We start from the raw sequence: 15,036 nt of genomic DNA, 5'->3' as shown, positions 1-15,036 counted from the left end.
AGGGGTAACTGATTCGAAGTCAGTGACCTTAAGCATTTAGACAGGGAGTCTCAGTCTCGTCCTCACCACTTTCAAAAGGCAACTATAAACCAAACAATGTACAAGTTATAAAATAATACATTTTATCAAATCAAATCAAGACCTTTATATGGCTACACGCTTTATATACTCTAACTCATTAATAGGTATATGCCAAATTATAAGCTGCATGGGGTCTTTCAATCTTAATAACAGTCAATGAAGAGTTTATCATTCGGAGAAAAATAGGAGTTTTTTTCTTTGCTTCTATAACAAATAAAAATATAAAATACACAATATACAACATCTATGCTGTTTTCGGGTTTCATATTTTGATTTTAAACAATAAAACACTTCTATTATCAAAACCTGTATTGAGCGATTTTAAACATATATTGTATATCATACAGGTAGACAATGATATCTGAGAAATATATACATATTATTGCAATCGATATTGTATGTTAAACAAGCTTCTCTCATAATATTTCTTTCTTTCTGTAGCTTGTGTGGAGATGGTGACACTATATACAATGGATTGAGTTAGGAGTACATTATATTTTAGCGGAATATTAAGTCTGTGCAATACGCAAATAGTAGTGTTATTTGTTTAGAATACAAATATACATATATACATGAATATGTTTGAAAATGTTTTGATTAGAAATCTGTATTTGGATATATTAATACTAACAATTAAATGGATTATACTGAAAGAATTGCGGATATATAGAGTTATAGGTGAGTAATGATGATTAAAATGTTTGGTGAGTTAAGGCGTAGTCGGGACTATTCATGCTGCTGTTCATGATAATTGTGCTTGCAACCAGCCTTCCAATAATTGCACGACTTTGCATGATCAGCCACTATTAGTTGCACAATAAGTTTTGATTGTTTTACCACCAGTCCGGACTCTTTGTGCGACTGGTTATTGAAAACTGTACTTAGTCTGAGGTAATTATACGAACACAATCTCGCGAGGTCTTGCGACCAGCCGTCCAATTATTACTATGCACGGTATTTAAAATATGGTTGCTTTATTGGACGTCCTCAACGAAGTTTTTCTTGTTTTTTTTCCCGAACAAATATGAAATAATAATATGCAATATATGGATCATTTTTGGGTTGTATATTTTGATTTTAAGCAAGAAAACACTTCTGCTATCAAAGTGTGCATTGAGCAATATTGAACAAGCATATCAAACAGGTAGGCAATAGTATCGGAGAAATACATATTATTGCAATCGATATTTATAGTTTAACAACCTACTCCAAACATATCTTTCTTTTGGTAACTAAGCGGATAAAATGACACTATATACAATTTCTGAATATACTGAAATAATTCAATAGGGACATTATATGTATGCGGAATATTCGAATTTTGTGCAAAATACTAATTGTTTTATTTGTTTAAAGTAAGGATAAAAGCGTTTTTATTCGAAATCTATGTTTGGATATATCAACACTAATGGTCAAATATATTATGTTTAATGAAATGCGGATATGTAGATAACTGGTCAATTTTTGTCAACAGGTTTTGGAAACAAAAGAAACTCCTGCAAACATTTTTGAGCCAAGAAGTTACATGGTGAGAGGATGTATATTTGCGATTTGTCAAGAAATTACCTTGAGAGTCTACCTTTTAAATTCTTTCTTATGGATTTATTGTTCTAGGGTATATTTGGATATATATCGTTCTTTGGAAAATATTTTATGTGTTGTGTAAAAATGGGATGGAATATTGTTATATCTAATATTTCTGTGAATTCTAATGTGTTGGAATATATTTTTCATTGTTTTTGTTTATGTGTTTAAAAATTGGATGGAATATTGTGTACACCCAATATTCCTAGTGAATTCTACATTTGGATTAATTAATATGTATTCACAAAATTGGATTTAAAGTGTTCTAATTATTCTAAAATTTTCCTTTAAAATGTCCTTTGCTTACATATAAGAAATATTCGAAATCTGTGTTTGGATATATCAACACTAATCATCAAATATATTATGCTGAAAGAAATGCGGATATGTGGAGTTATAGGTGAGTACTAATAATTAAAATATTCTTTAGGTTGGATGTTATTCCAGCAATGTTCCAGCATTCCTCCGGGAGAAACATTAACAGTAATGCCTTGCACCGCCGTTAATATAATTTTATATCATAGCATTATTTGACAAACTTACATAAAAGGATAATTTTATCTGCGGAGCTGGGAGTAGCCATTAGATTCAGAACAGAACACATTGAACACAATACTAACTGTCTGATCCACCGAATCCGCATCATAGGTTTTGATTCGAAATCTGTGTTTGGGTATATCAAAAATGATCAAAAAGCTGATAATATCTATATGTGTACACATCCACTTTACGACACTGTTTCTTTGATTTAAAGCTATACACAACAATTTCTTAGACCTCAGATTGATTCCTATCATAAACGAAACTTTCTAAAATTATCTTTCATTAAAATGAATCGCGTTTGATTGCTTTACCAAGAATTTTAGAGACAATCTATAGTCAATTCTATTTTTACAATAAATTGTCTCGGACATAGAGCTTAATGTTCCAGACAATTGTAACCGTAAAAATCTAAATACTGTTACCAACCAGCCGGACATATCATAAACGGGTGATTTAAGATTTTTAATGATAGAAGAATTAGTAATATTTACTCCAAAGGTTCGAAAGATAGAATTTCCTTGTCTATTAACTTTAAATAATGTCCCTCTGAAATAATTCAGTCTATTGACGACTATGTTATTAAATGGTGCCAAAAAGAAATGCAGATCGGAACGATCTCACTGAATAGACAAAGAATATTTAAAATCATAAAAACTCGAGTTGATTGTATGAATCAAACCTTTCCTTATTACCTCCTAAACAAAGTTGTCACTTCGAAGTTTAAAGAAAAACTTTATCTAATGTAACACGAATTTTGTTTAAACTTACAGACAAAGCTTCAAAATGACTGTACTACACAGAAATATATACAAATGATCTGAAACAGTTTATCACTACAAGATGAGAATAATATGTAAAAAGTCATGTAAATCAATGTATAAATTTTAATGTCCCATTTAACGAAAACCAGATGAAGCTCCCTACTCTTTATTGGATCACTAAACTTCACAAAACTCCATATAAAGCTCGATTTATTGCAAATTCAACCTTATGCTACAAAACAAATTCTCTAGACATCTTATTTTACTGCAATAAAAGACTACGTACAGAATTATTGATCCAAGGTATATGAGAACTCGGGTGGTAATCTGTTTTGGTCCATCAAGAACTCTGGAGATGTTATCAAAAAGATAATAAACAAACACTTCAATTGTTCGAGTATAAGTATAGGTATCGCACAGAAATAAGGCGCTTTAAAATGTAAACAAACAAAAACTATAGCATAAATTTAAGTAAGTACTCTACGTTTACGATGCAAACAGTAACTCCTCATTGGCCGAGCGGTACGGTATTCATGTCTTACTTTTCGTCGGGAGTTCGATTCCAGAGCCGTAAAAATATTTTCTAAAATTATTTATTTATTTTTCAATATGATTCAAACGAAAACAACACGAGTTGGTTAATAATGTGCTAATTTGTTCAAAAACTTATATATGTCACGGTTAACACGTAATTATTTTAAATACGCTTCATCTTTAATATGATTTAACATTTTTGAAGCTTTCATGAATGAATTAGAAACCAGAGAAAAAAGAACAAACTTACACAAAGTACGTAAATTAGAATGGAAAATGAAAAAGATATTGGACGGATGCAAGGTTCGAATCATCCCAAATATTACTACAAAATGATTGCATGTCTGTCCACGCAACCTACTGCGCCATCAATCCAACTATTGAACTGATTTTTAATCTTTAAATTTTAAAAGAGAGAGCTAAGTACTGATTGTTTATTTACATGTTGTTAAAAATGAAATCGCCATAATACTGTGCGGTACTTATACTTATGACTTTTCTACTGTTTGTACTGAATTATCATATAATATTATTAAAAAAAACCCCCAAACTGGTAGCTTTAACTGAGAAAACATTTGCAAGACAAAACGTTAATTAGCTGGCATGTAATGAAACTAGAACATTCTTTTTTAACAGTTAATTTAAGAGATACAATCTATGGAGTTGTGATCAGGTTTGTGAAGCTCTAAGGTTTCTATTAGATAACATAGTAATCAAATTTGGCAATAAAACTTACAGACAAGTATTTGGTATCACAAGAAAATGAACTGCGCCCCACTTATTGATGATTTATTCTTATACAGTTATGAACGAGAATTCGTGTTTAGTTTATCCACTAAGACACAGACACTGAAATTACTGAAGCTTTAAATGGAACCTCAAGGTATCTTGATGATATTTTAAATATTGACAACCTATATTTTTCAGAAATGGTGAAACACTTTACCTAAAGAGTTACAGCTTAACAAAGCTAATACTTCAGATTTAGAAGCGTCATTTTTGGATTTAAAAACAACAATTGTGAATAATAATCTAGAAATGAAAATTTATGATAAAAGTCACGATTTTAATTTTGACATTGTCAACTTCGCTAATCTTGGTGGAGATGTCCCTCGAGCAACATCATACGGTGTCTATATTACACAACTTATTCGTTTTGCAGGAGCTTGCTCAAAGATACAGGATTTTAATGATAGAAATCTTCATATCGCCCTAATTTTTTAATGTAGGAGTTTGAATTCTGTCTCATTAAATCTGTTTACTTGGGACACCTTTGGAAAAAATGATATTTAAAGTTTTATTGTGTGTTTTATAATTGTTAACAATAGTTTGATGTTTCTTTATCATATTAATGCTGTAGTGAATTCTCTGTAAACGTTTTTGATAGTGGCAATCACATGAAATTTGTCTCTACTTGAGCTTGAGGAAATTCCATAAATTATACAAAATTTACAAAAAAACGGCACGGTAAAAGTTGTTTAAAATTTTCAACACACGTGCGAAACTGGTCAAATTTAAGAATATACCAAGCAAATGCCATTTTTTAAACATTACCTTGGGGTCCATTACCTTAATATGATTTGGTATTTTTCGCTAGTGAAGGAGCCTTTCTCAGCTGTGATTTTATTTATTTTGTGTTGTCTAACTTGTTGAAAATAGGGTTTGGCATGCCGACTAAACACGTTTTAAAACCCCAGTTTTCCTTATAGGTTACTGACAGTTCCAAGGTTGTGCCCCTATTTTCAGCTGGCTACTGTCTGTCTGTATTTTGTGTTTCGTATGTTGGCTTGTTTGTTGTAGCGTTTTTTCCTCACCTCATCACTCTCCCTATCGCCACCATCATTTCCTCCTTGCTATTGCGCTCCTTGTTTTGACATCCCCTAACCCTTTTCTATGAGTATTATTTCGTATCCTCCTTTATTTTGGCTGCCGATAAAGGATTGATTTTTCCTCCTTACATGTGTGCTTTTTGTATGTTATAGTGTCTAGGGCGGTGCCCTACAGTGTTGCTGTATCTTACTTGTCTGTTTATCTATTTCAGTTAGTTGGTGTGCTGTGTGTGTTTACCTTTGGTACATAAATGTCTGCGCTATTGTATAGTTTACGTTGTAGTGTAACTGTGATTAAGGAACATAGTATTCCCTTTGTATATTCATCCTTGTTCTACTTTCCCATTCAACCTCCTCCCCTACCCCTTCTCAACTTTTTACCCCTTTCCCCTTCCTCCCCCTTTATCTTTATTTTGCATGACGTTTTAATGTACTTGTTGGATTTTTTAAGCCACCCGTCTGTAATATTCTTTCCGTTACAATTTCTTTTTGTTGTGGGCCTACTTTGCAAATGCGTGGATCTAAGGCTGTGTTTTAGTACTCTGTGCTTCCGAGAAATCTACCCTTACCTATTATCTTTCGTAAGTTGCTGCGTTACTTTGAAATGTCAAGATAATGAACCAGATATTGTTTTGAAGGTCACATTTAAACGACGTCGATGACGACAACGTCAAAATTAAACAAGAGTTTGGCGTAAAAATCATAAAAAGGATCACAGTATGATACATAAATACTGGTGAAAAAATGCAGTATAAGTGCAATGATTAAGGAAAGGCACCAGTAAAAACTGATTATGGAATACATACACAGTCATAATATATATATATATAAAAATAAAGAGCAGCATCTCATAAAAAGACTAGAAATTAAATGTCAGATACTGACTTAAACTATCTGAGCATTTAACATTTAAAAAAAGGAATTAGATCTTAAAAGTGTAAAAAAAAAACAAACAAACAAATGATTTCTGACAGCTGTCTTAAACTGTTTAAAGGCTGTAATGCTGCGTATTTGGTGGGGCAACTTATTCCAAAGGGTACAACCCTGATATGTAAAATACTTCTTACAAAATCATTTATCTTTAGGAATACAGAAACAGCCACTGTCACTAAACTTTAACTTAGATTAATCAGACTGGGGGACAGGCAGTTACTTTAAAACGTTTGTTATGGCTATGCATGGAGCTTACAGGGTTAAAATGCTCTCCCAAATACTCCAGTGCCATACCTGATTAAATCTTAAAAGGCATGACACAATTTAATTCTGTCAACCCTTTTTTCAACTGGCAACCATTTTAAATATTTGAACTAGTCTGGACCGATGTGAGCCATTGGATCCATATTCAAAACTAATCTTATCAGTTTGTTTTGGGTTGTCTGAAGTCGATTTTTCAGATATCGTGTCAGACCCTGATTCTAGAAGGAACAGGCATTGTCAAAGTGATACTAAATAAGAGAACTAACCAATTACTTTCTGATGTTAACAATTCACATTTGTTTTTATTTAAAAACTTTAACCTACCATTGGCTTTGCTAATTCCTTACCTAGACATAGACTCATCAGTCAAGCTTTGGCTTCAAAGTAGCTGCAAGATACTAGACAGACTGAACAGCATCTATGGCCTTACCATTGCAAGTTATATTCGTATTGGATTGAGTCCTTAGTTTTGGTTTATATCAAATAAAATATAAAATGGACTCTGTTTTGCCTGAATGCTACCTATAAGCCACTCACTGACTGTTTCCAGTTCTCTGGTAAGCACAGACTCAATTCGACCTTTGCTTTTACCTGTTACCAATATGCTTGAGTCATCAGCATAAAATAGCAGTTTATGTTTTAACACTGCCGACATTTCATTTACACATATTAAAAATAAAAGCGGTCCTAGAATGGAACCCTGTGGAACACCACATATGATACGATAAAAAGAAGATAAAATACCTGATACATTAACCAGTTGATGTCTGTCATACAGATAGGACCTAAACCATCTAATGGCATCATCATTTAACCCAGGGGATTCAAATTTCATTAATGAAATACCATGGTCAACAGTGTCAGTAGCCTTTTGCAGATCAAAAATTACCATTCCTACCATCTGACTTTTATCCATCTGGAATCGTATAAAGACGGATAGATGTATGAGACATGTATTAGTTTAAAAACCTGGCCTGAAGCCAGACTGAAAACCATAAAGCAAATTATTATTAAGATAAGCTTCAAGTTGATCATATATTACTTTTTCAAAAAGTTTTGTAATGATACTTAATATTGACACTGGACGATAATTGCCGACTTCTGGTTTGTCATTTTTCTTAAACATTGTACAACTGGGCATACTTCGACTTCTGGCAACTACACATTGAATATTGACAAGTAATAACATAAATAAGAGGTTTGTATAATAGACAAGGTCTCGAACAAACCGAGCTGTATTTGGCTAAGAACAGTACTTTATTGGCATTAGCTATTATATTAAAAAAAAAAAACCACAGAAATAACTGATAAGGTAACTGTAGGTTTAACAGCTTATCTCTTTAAAAACTTGAAATAATATGTTTTCCACTACTTATAATACACTGTGGAAGTTCTCACAGCTTAGAACAATAGCTGTGTAAAATGATTAATGTTTCGTTAACTTCAGTTTGTCAAACCGTTTCACCATCCACGTTTCAAACCTTGTTATTTGAAACCGCCGTCCCTTTTGGAAGGGAGACCAAGATATCTAAAGTTCCACTGAGTTGTTGATTCACCTTATTTTCTTAAGGTATTTGACCCCGTAATAATGTACCTCCTTCTTGAAGAGTATTTAATTCCTCCAAAAACCTCCTGGTAATAATTGCAATTTTCTCGGGGGCGTAGGTTCACCCCCGGACCCAATTTTTTGCCTTGTTTCCTTTTTTTTCTAGTAGTTGTTACATCTTTCAAGACTAATATTGATTAATTGTACAAAGTGCAAAAATTTCATATTGATAATCGACTTCTTGTTCAACTGTTCGAAGTAAAAACCTCTTGAACCAGAAGGGGTAGAGTTAGACAATTTAAAAATACTGAGTTCATGGGGTAAAAATTCTCTATTTGGCCTTCATTCCTTACATACATATGTGGGAAGAAATATAGATAGGTTTACTTCTGCCCAATGTGTTTTTGAATGAGTGATCAACAACTTCGAAACAGACCCACTTGATTCGACCTAATTTTTCAGAGAGTTGGAATTAGATTCCGTTGCTTAGGCAGCTTAGAAAAATGATATGACATTTATTTTTGTGTTTTATAATTGTTTACCTATAGTTGCTGCTTCTTTTATCAAAATTAATGGAATAATATCCCCTGCAAACATTTTGCATAATGGCCATCACTTTGAGTGAAATTTTTGGTCTCTACTTGGAGCTTTGGAACTACATAAATTGACCAAATTTTATAAAAGCGGCACGTAACAGTGGTTTTAAGAATTGAAGAAACACAGTGCAAAACCGGGCATTTTAGATATACCAAGCAAATCCAATTTTCAATATTACTTTAGGGGTTCCAATACCTAAGCGCTCACTTAAAATATTCTGTTTAGTCCACACTAAGAAGGACTGAAATTATTTTCTTAGCATTTTAAACGAGTCAAAATGTCATCATCCTATGTTCTTAACAAATTTTAAGCTTTTAATCGCGTATCATTATAAATTGTAAGATTTAGTACTGATCCAAGGCTCATACGCTGTTTAATAATAGACTTGTTTGACTGGAGCAATATCTTCACAACTGAAGAAAAATTAATGTAAAGTGATTCGCAATAAGCATATACAACATGTCGCAAATGATAACTTGACTCCATTCAGCATTTGCTAAACAGTGTTGAAGGCTCTTCTCTATTATTGTTCATTTAATGAAACGAAGTTTCACTGTATTGTGTTACCGTAAAAGTTTCTAGAACACTTTTCTAGCACTATCACGTATCCATGTCACAGACATGACTCTTAAATTTCCCTTCAGTGTCTTACAGTATTAAATCACCGTGAGCACACTGTGATGAAATTCAGTAAATTCGTTTATTCAACTGGTAATAATTGACATTTCCATCAATGGCATGATTTTTTAAGAGCCAGTTTTTCTAATTTGGACCCATGTGTATTAAAGTCTCCAAGTAAAATATGTTCCAAACTCATTAAAGGTGACCAACTATACAGTTTCTAGAATTGCATAGAAATTTAACTGTTTCGGTTGTACTGTAATACAATCATCACAAATAATCGGTTTTGGCTCCGGAAGTAAAACTTCTACCGATGTCGCCTCCAGCTCAACATGACCGAGATTTTCCTGTCCATTCAAGGCAATGTCCCTTACGCATATACATTCATCACCTCCTTTTTGTCTATTCTGGTCTTTACGGTCGAATGATATAATTATCAAAATTACGTAATTCGAATCCAATTTGGTATCATCAAAAGTTCCGTTTTAAACGATACAGGCTGCACTGGTTCTTCTTCTGCAAATAAACGATTTCTTCAAGTTTTGGAGGGGGGGAATAATACTTAGCATGAGTGTAAGACTTCGTTCTAAAACATTTTTATTTTTTCACTATAGTCTTAGGATCAATTCTGCAACTGTAGGAGCTGGCATGGATGCTGTCACCACACAATAATAAACATACATGTACAAATTTACAGGACTACTGGATTTCATTCAACACTCCTCTGCTTCTTTACCGATGAATAATGCTAGTTACAAGTTCTCATAAAATGACAGGTGTCCCCATAGACATTAAGGATCGATCGTACTGGAAAGATGTGGGTAAGGTACTTTGCGAATAGTCAACGCGGCAAAAATATACTCGCTGCACGTATACTGCATAACAGCACTATCATCAAGTTTTGTTAGAGCTTCATTCTTGATGTTTTAAAAAAGTTTAAAAGTCTTAAAACAGTTGTTAACTATCGTATAATGATCACTTTTCTTCTAATTTTCTTCCAAAATAAATACACAACCTGTCTGTCTAGGTCTGACACCACCAAAATGGTAAAAAAGAATGGTGCCTTTAGGTTTGTGCTTTAGGTAGTAAAGTTCTGCTATAATGCTATCAAGAAAAACTGATAAAATAATGGATCAATTAAATAGATTATTTAATGGCAGGTGTTGAGGTATTTGAAGCTATCTTTTGAGTTTTTTGAGTGATAAAGACAACAAAAAAAATGAAATCCCATTTAATAAATACTACAATATTGCACTTGATCGAGTATTGAAGGTATTAATCTCTGTGTAATTTAGGACAAGAATAAATAAATAGAGTTTTTAATAAAGCTGATTTCTTTTAATATGCATGTGACGTGTCATGAAGTTAGAGTATGATACGTCAGAGGGTAAAAATTTCTTGTTACAGTAGTAAAAGTAACAGAAAGCAACTAGCAACTATCAACAATACAAATTTTATTCATTAAATTCGTGTAACAAATCAAATGCCTTCAAAAATGTCAAATAGCCGTAAAATTCAATCTTATATGTAAAAATGACAAATCCTATCCAGGTCAAATTCAACTCCAATCAGAATGAATTCCACAATGTTTCACAAGTTCAAAAGTATCTTTAGTATATTAAAATTAATTATAATTCCTCTCTTTCAAATGACTTTTACAAACACAAACGTGATAAATCCTTCAAATAATCCTTCAAAATCAAATATCCAACTGGTAATAAATTTTGTTATCAAGAAATACAGGAATGACACAATATCTCCCGTCTAAGTTTTCTCATTTCTTCCTTTTACAACAAATAGTTTCCTATTCAATATCAGGGAAGGCAAGAACTTTCCCTGTAAACAATGAAATAAAAAGACCATCTGAAAATCAAGCAACAATCTTTCTAAAAATAACTGTCATACGGTGTTTTATCATTATTTTTAATACAGAACATTCTTATTTTCGTATAAAAATTTACATGAAGTCTAAACTAGTCAGTAAACAAAACAATGTCTAAGGGGCAATTGTTATCTACATAACAGTCTATACTGTAATTAAAAGGCAAACACATGAAATAAAAGGTGTCATTTTTAAAAAGAATGATTCCTTTACTGCTCGTGAGCGAGGTATTGAAGATATATATATATATATATATATAATGAAGAAAAAGAGGAAAATAACAAGAAGTATTTAAAAGGACAGTTACTTTAATTCAGGTACATAAGTTATTTAAGTCATACTATATACATAATTTTCAAAATCAGAAACGATAATGAGATGCATTCTAAAAGGTATAATTTATTAATCACGTGCTCAAAATTTTGAATATCTTTATATGTAATTTAGATAAATATTATTAAATAAATATCGCATATATAGGAAGGGTTCACTACTGCCAGGCTTTGAGGTATGAGTTATTTGATTACGTCGTTTATAAGGGAAACGATAAAATTAAACGAGACATTTTAAAAGAATGGTCCCTTAAATGCACCAGCTCGGGGTATTGTGTAGGTATACTGATTATGTAATTAATGCAAACCTATTAAATGATGTGAGGAGTTTTAAAGGAATGGTTCCTTTTATGCACGTGCTCCAGGTATTGACTTTATTCAATATATGTGATTAAGACAAACAGAGAAGATAATGAAAGGCATGTTAGTAGAATGTTTACAGTGAAGCATGTGCTCCAGGTGGGTATTGAAGATATTATATATATATATGTAATAAGGACAAACACATAGATTAACCAGATGTATTTTAAAAGACCTGTTACTTTATTGCAGGTGTTCTAGGTATTGAAGTTATACTTTTGTAAACAATACGGTTCCATTAAATTACAATTATCAACTGATTGCGCTTCTAGCAGTATTCTGAGACCACTGGGCTATGAAACCAAGGCAATTCTACTTCTTGTGAAAGCATGGGTTTTATAAAAGCTCAAATTGTCGTGTGTTTTGTGTAGTTGACTACTTAGAATCAGGAAATATCAAATATCTCGCTGCGTTGTCAACCGATTACGCTTCCAGGATTATTTTGAAACCACTTGGCTATCAAATGACAGTATTTTTACTTCTCATGAAAACAGCTTTGATATACAGAAAGGAAATAGCATTCATTCTGCGAAAGATGAGGGCTCACTATTCGACAGTTTAGCTCACAAAACACCTTCCGCGTTGGACACCTTGAAAAATATTTCTACTGTTACCTGTTTACCTGAAAGAATGGCCAAACCTCAGCAGCAAGATCCCGATATGTCTGCTGGTTTTAAACGCCTTAAGTCTGACAACAAGAGATCATCAAGAGACATTTTTGCGGGCTATTCTGCTCTTGCTGTGAGAAATACATGGCCAAGACTTTTAACAAAGGAGATATAACTATTGCTTCATGACTCAAATACTGGTGCTCTATCGAGTGGACATTGTCATGGCTAAAACAGAAATTTACAAAGTATAAAATGAAAGACAGTGTGAAACGTATCATTAAGACTTGTATGTAAATATGGATTAGTTAACATCCTGTTAAAAAAAGAAACAAAAACAACATTGGTATCTAAAAAGGATCTTACTAAGTTACCACAAAAAATAGTGACATTTTACTGGAAATTCAAGTTTCTCAGAATACTAAAACAAGGACTGCGTATCATGACTGCTTTAAACGATTCCGTTGGAAATATGTGCCAGATTGGTGTATAAGGGACAGAGTTAACAGGCAAATTCTACAGGGTCTGTTACTAATAAACAGACAGACAGACATGTATTTGCCCCATAAGAGTTTAAAGCATAAGATCCAACATAAAAACAGTACTAGCACTGGGAAGCTTTTAATAGGTAACTGGTCGAGGTCAATTTCTGACAATAGGTTTTGGGAACAACAACCCAGCAAACATTTTTCAGACATTTTGAAGGGATTTCATGATGAGAGGATGTAAATTTGTGTTTTTTAAGAAGTTATCTTGAAAGTCTACTTTTTAAACTCTTTCTTGTGAATTAAGTTTCCTAGGGCATACTTGGATATATATCATTAAGTTGGAATATATATCTTGTGTGTTGCAAAAACTTGGATGAAATACTACGTTACACCCAATATTCCTGTGAGTTCTAACGTGTTGGAATATATTATTCATTACTTTTGTTTACGTATTTAAAATTGGATGGAATATGGTTTACACCAAATATTCCCAGTGAGTTTCACTTTGGAGTAATTAATGAGTATTCACAAAATTGGATTAAAAGTGTTTTAGTTATTCTGAAATTTTTCTTTTAGATATCATTTGAAAATATTTTTGAAATATAAAATACTGTGCCAAATAAATGTACGAATTCTAAAAATTGTGAATTGTTAAATTTAAATGCTGATATAATTGAAATAGAAAAAAATGACACTAAGAGTAAGAGTGGTATGTCAAAATAGATTTTACATTAATGCACGTGCTCAAAGTATTGGAGAGATACTATATATTTATATAATGATGACAAACAGGTGAAATATTGAGAAGATTTATCAACAGACGGCTCCTTTAATTTTGTATTGAAGACAAACTAATAAAATTATGAGAGACATTTTAAAAGAATGGATACTTTATTGCCTGTGCTCGAGTGAGTGAGTGAATTGGGTTTTACGGCGATTTGACACAAAATGGTCATGTATCACCGAGAAGAAGTCATATTGCAAACGCCAACTGTAAAGCATAAAGACTGATGTAAAAATGTAAAGCATACCTAAAACATACATGTAAAAATGTAAAGAACACTATGAATAATGTAAACACATATCTAAAAACATCCATGTAAAAATGTAAAGCATATCAAAAATCAGTTATGTAAAATTGTATATACGTGTGTGTTAAAATATCAGCTGCAAACATAATAAGAATTAAATGAAAATATGAAATGTTAGATTTTTTTTATATATTCCTATCTGTTTTAAAAACGATAAAATATTTCCGACTGAAACGTTTTTAAATAACTCTTTCAAAGATTGAACGTCATAATATGTTCTGCTTTGTGTAGCAAAGTCCACAAGTCGATTAAAATATGTTAAATATTTAGCAGTGTTTGACATGGTACACATTCAGGTTGATCTTCTTTATTCAAAAGATAAGAATGAGTCAAACGGGTATGACCTATTCGACAGCGAGAAAGAACAACTTCTTCCCTGCGAACAGATCTGTTCCCTTGGTGCCATTCCCCTAGTGTAGGTTTGATATCATGAAGTTTATTAAATGAAGCATTGTTCCATGACGATTGCCATTTAGATAAAATGTATTTGTTTATATTAGAACTAAAATCGGTATGTGGTAATTTCAAATTAGATTGTGATGATAAAAGAGATTTCTTTGCTGCAATATCGTCATTCTCGTTTCCATGAATACCAACATGACTGGGAATCCAACAAAATATGATAGACTTTTTTTAAAGATAGTTCATGAAACCTGAGAAGAATATTTTGAATGAATGGATTTTCAATATTTCGGTTATGAATTGACTGTAAAACAGAAAACAAGTCGGAATTTTTATTTTCACTATTTTGTTTATATAAAATTTAGAGCTAAATCAATAGCTTTGACCTCGGCTGAAAATATTGCTGCATTATTTGGCAAACGTAATTTTGATTGATGAAGGAGGCTGACAGCAGCACAGCCAACCTTTGATTCATCTTTTGAACAGTCTGTGTAAACTGCAAAATATTGTTTGTAAGTTGATTTGATTTCATGATATTTAGACTTGAATATTTCAGTGCTCGGGTACTGAACGTGTAATG

The 15,036-nt window shown here is 32.3% G+C and overlaps 1 long non-coding RNA gene across 1 annotated transcript; it reads left to right on the top strand.

Moving 5' to 3' along the window:
- Window positions 1-533: 533 nt before the first annotated feature.
- LOC128546847 (uncharacterized) lies at window positions 534-14,153 on the top strand. The gene is made up of 3 exons (XR_008366174.1): window positions 534-759; window positions 1,556-2,065; window positions 12,060-14,153. It is a non-coding gene; the product is annotated as an uncharacterized LOC128546847 (long non-coding RNA).
- Window positions 14,154-15,036: the final 883 nt, after the last annotated feature.

This window comes from Mercenaria mercenaria, chromosome 11 (assembly GCF_021730395.1).
Source record: "Mercenaria mercenaria strain notata chromosome 11, MADL_Memer_1, whole genome shotgun sequence".
NCBI classification, from domain to species: domain Eukaryota; kingdom Metazoa; phylum Mollusca; class Bivalvia; order Venerida; family Veneridae; genus Mercenaria; species Mercenaria mercenaria.
The sequence above is the reverse complement of the archived record's forward strand: the minus strand, read 5'-3'. Positions and strand labels throughout refer to the sequence as shown.